Consider the following 4934-nt stretch of genomic DNA (forward strand, 5'->3'; position numbering starts at 1 on the left):
AGTTGGTTTCTGCGCAGACGTCTCTCTTCAAAGTGAGTCTTGCGGGTTCAACTGGGCTCTGCTGGAACCTACCTTTTCAACACCCTTCTCCCTTTGCTTTCTTTCACTATCCCATTTTTTTATGTTCCCCATGGAAATCATGCTCCCACCCGTGAATAATAATATCACTTAACACACTAGAATAATATATACACACACTTTATATATACACACACCACATTACCACTTCTCTTTTCATTAGTTAACACAAACATGACTGGGAACGGCGGTATCGAATCCACCCGCACGACACGCCTCACTTCCACTCCACGGTCTCCGAACGCAAGCTTCGACGTTTTAATTACTTGATTTTCGTCCTCGTCTAGCCGCATTTTGCTTTTCGCTCTCGGCTGTCGTTTTTATGATCGCTACCAAGTCCGATACGACTCGTTGGTACGACTTTGCGGCCTTCAGGTAAATTAAATTACTCGGCTAATTTACACACCCACTAATTATAAATTACATGAATTATTATTATATTATATAATATAAAGAACATCTTTACTGCACACCTTATTAAATATATATATTTTTTTACCGTGCACACTTTATTTAATACTTTTTTTATTTAACGACAAACTACAGTACTTCTAAACTGTACCAGTTATCTAAATTAAAACGTACATTAGTTTATTGATGCTAATTGCTAACAAATTAAAGCTCGACAGATTCGTTGTGGCGGCAAATGGGATCATCACTTTATATTCATTATTCGAAATGGTTGCGTCTGCTTGGGAGATTACTCGAGGCACTACCATTTTCCCTGAGTTCTTACAAGTCTGGTTCGATTTTGGCCATGATCAGGTTCTCTATTTTCATCACTCATTATTCATAAAATTATTTAAGCGCGCCAAAAAATATATTTATTTAGTGTTATTTATACGTTAAAATCCCAATCATCCAATAAAAAGCATCCGGGACCACGTGTAATGTACTTTTCTCAAATCTTTAAAAACTTCGTCTTGAAATATTCAAAATTTTCACTACCACTAGTGGCGCTAATTTATTTTATAGTAATTTTAAGATGGTTGTATGCATTTAAATAATCACAATAACAATAAGTGACAGATAAACCGGTAATAAGTTGCCTTGCATATTGTTTAAGTATATTTTTAAAAGAATGTTTACATCTATAGGTTTTCGCATATTTGCTACTATCAGCAGACTCAGCTGGGACGGAGATGGCGAGGCAACTTAGACGTGTTGCCACGTGTGACGCGTTTTGTGTCCAGTCAAACATCGCGGTGGGCTTAGGATTTGCGGGATTTTTGTTTCTGATGATGTCTTCGTTACTGTCGGGGTTTAGAGTTGTTTGTTTCGTAATCAAGGGGTCTAGATATCATGTGTAGGAACATTGTTTTGGGTTTTAGAGACATCAAATTATTGAGCGTTAAATTATTATTATTATTATTATTATTATTATTATTATTATTATTATTATTGTGTCACCTCTGTGAGGACTAGGAGTGGTTTGGTTTTGTGTGGCGTGTTTATTCGTTTGAATGACTTTATGTCTCGTGGAGGGTGTACGGTTTTTGAGTTTTCCCATGCTTTGACCAGGGGTGGTTTCAGTCAATTATTGCTTGTCTATTTCTTATGTTAAAAGATAAATAAAAGTGAAAAATTAAAATAATACTTTACAAGTGTGGAAAACGCGTTACTCAAGGATAATTGTTTATTCTAACGTGGCCAAAGGTCCAAATGTGCACAAGAATATAAGATTGACTAATGAGTGATTTTGTTTTCGAAAATACTAGTGTTTACTGATGTATTTAAAAAATAAGTTTTTGAACTTTATTTGTCAAATTAGGAAAAAAAGGTTCATAATCAATATAAGTACTCGCAGTAACCATACGTACAAGAAAGGCAACTCGGTAAAAAGATATGAGAATAGTATCAAATAACGGGTAGATATGCCAACCAGATGAATAAGAGTAATCACAATTTCATAATTGATTATGAAATTGTGTCTTATTCACGTCAAGTACCTGATAATATTAATATGACTTGCAGGCATTAAGTTTATACAAGAACTAAAATACGACTTCTTAAACTTGTCGAAAAAACAACTTTAAATGCCAAATTCTCAACCACACTTTTAACAATTCTATAACCTTAATAATTTAAGGCTTTCAACAAATTTAACATATGATTTGCTATATTTTAATGATTATATGATATATTAATATATTTGGATAATCACATGGATATCACCTAATCTTTACTGCCTCAAACCCACAAAAATTATAAAACTAATCTTGTACTCGTCTCAATTATTCTAGGCATCAAGTTTCTATGCCAAATTATCTTTATTTCTCCTATAATAACGAGAGATATCTTTTTAGTGGCACCACATATGCTCCTGAACCCTAGCGTGATACTGTAACATTAGTTATTAGTTTAGTTATTATTGATTCCAAAATTTGATCGTAAATCTCTTAACCATTGTTAATGAATAGGAACTCAATCAATCATGGTGTCCAAAGTTAGGTTGAGGTGATTGATTGACATAACATTGAATGCTTAAATGCGTGATTAAGACCTAGCAATGCGCATTAACACGTCCTAGTTAGTAGTTACAGCTCAACAAAATAGCATCACAGCTAGGGATATATTTAGTAACAATGTCCCTCACAACATGTAGTTAGGCCCTTGTCCCCTTAAAATTGTTTTGTACTATTATATTTCCACGCTCAAATAATTAGCCTACAAGCGCGATCTCATCGTAACATATATGCATACACACACATCACTTTCAATTAACCCATGTCCAAACAATGTATAATGATCATTAAGGGAAGGTTCATTTGCAATTTAGTCTTAAAATGAGAATGTAGGAAATAATATCAATTTATACAAAAATGAGAACGTAAGAAACAATATCAACTACAATACCAATCTACATAAACAATTATTTGCAATAATAAAGAAAAAAACCTAAAAATTACAACAAAAAAATCAAAATCAAAAACAAAATAATAACAGAAAATACCAACAAATAATTATATCAGCAAAAGAAAAAAATCTAATAATAGCAACAAAATATAAATAAACAAATACTTATAACGTCTCATAATCGAAAATTAGCAAATACGAACAAAATAACAGCAAACACTTATAAAAATAAACCTAATAATAACAGCAAATTGGTTTTCACTATTTTCATGTTAAGAATAAAATGTATTTGATCATGTTTCATGATCATTAACAAAAAAAAAGAAGAAGAAAAATGGTATTCAATTTTTATTAGAAAATACTAGTTAAAAGAACGTAGTTGGTAATGTCTGTTAGTTTTTTTCGACACCTACTAAATATTACTGGATCACAGTTATGTTTGTTACCTTAAGGGTGTTAATACTGATCATTTGACTATTCGTCGATCTTACAATCTTGCCATTCATGTACGTTGATTGAGCTAGTTGTCTAGATTATCATCAATGTACAACTAACTGTTGCATGTTTCTTGGGTCCAACCTCGCCAAATGAAGTTCCAAGGAAAAAAAAACGCATTAACGTTTGGAACCAAAGAAGAGTATTAGGATCTTGCTCATACATCAACTAAGATTTTAGATTCTCTTGATTATTCCTTTATTATCCGAGTTATACTTATCTTCTACATATCCATCCGCTCTATTACTTTGACAACAGTACAACACTGATGTTACATATTTAATTTCCAACTTGACATTACATCATGTACAAAACATCTTGAAATCGACTTACATTTCATTTTCTATACGGGACAACAAAACAAAAAATAAAAACCACGAAAAGACGATTTTACCCATCGGTAACCCAATAACCCGGAATAAAAGAGTTGCTAAAGTGGACTAAACCCGAGTCGGGACCCAAATAGTTATCTTCATCCACACGGATTCTCATAATCAAACTAGTCATAATAATAATAATAATATTAATAATAATCATGTCCGAATAAATCGTACACCGCCATTGACGACAAACTGCTCTCCAGGTAACACAACGCTTGTTATCAACAATTATCTAGTTTATATAATTCTTCCATTATCCGTAATTGACTATCCAAAATACGTGGAATATTAATTTAATTTGCTAGGTTTGTAAAACGGACCTTGTTAATTGAAACGAGTGGAGCAATTAGGGCTAGAAGTTATTTACCGTTAATCTTTTTGTACCTAACATACTTCAGATTGTTGTTGATGCAAATTTTACCTGTGAATCTAAGCAGTTAATGCCGAAAAATATTGGATATTGGCCGAGGACCGATACTTGAGATATCGGTTATCACGGTGAGATGTCGGTAATTTTAATATCATGCAATATATATAGCACTTTAACACTAACAATTCAGTATATTCTCCTCCTATTAACAAATTAACCTTTTGCAACACTAACAATTGTAGCAAGTAGGAACTAATTAATACTCGAAACACCAACATTAAACACTAAAAGTTGAAAATTAAGACTTAAAATGCTGATATCGGGAATATCGGTCACATATCGGTCAATATCGGTCAAATATCTGTCAATGTTGCCGATATTATCGGTACCGATATTTTGACCGATATTTCACATGAGGACCGATAACCGAGATACCACCGAGATTGAATGCGTAGTTGTGAATATGTTTTTAGTTTATAGAATTGTTGAATTTGTATTGTTTCCTTTGATGCATCTATTTGAACCAGGATGATAAGTTTGTTACAAGTTAGGGAAAATTAGGGCTGTAATCGAGCTGAACCGAACCGAACAAGGTCTTGTTCATGTTCGTTCGTTAAGCTAATATTGTACAAACAAACAGTTCATGAACACCTAACTGATTTTTTTTTGTTCGTGCTCGTTCACTAAGAAAACGAACTTATTCGTGAACGGTTCACGAACATAAACAATGTTTTATTTGATTTGGCTAACCGAGA

General features: G+C 32.8%; 1 pseudogene; it reads left to right on the top strand.

Annotated features, from left to right (window-relative positions):
- Positions 1 to 251: 251 nt before the first annotated feature.
- Positions 252 to 1388, top strand: LOC143567845 (CASP-like protein 4C1; annotated as a pseudogene).
- Positions 1389 to 4934: the final 3546 nt, after the last annotated feature.

This window comes from Bidens hawaiensis, unplaced genomic scaffold (genome assembly GCF_021521415.1).
Source record: "Bidens hawaiensis isolate Kalapana, Puna unplaced genomic scaffold, B.hawaiensis_p1.1 tig00023644_1, whole genome shotgun sequence".
NCBI classification, from domain to species: domain Eukaryota; kingdom Viridiplantae; phylum Streptophyta; class Magnoliopsida; order Asterales; family Asteraceae; genus Bidens; species Bidens hawaiensis.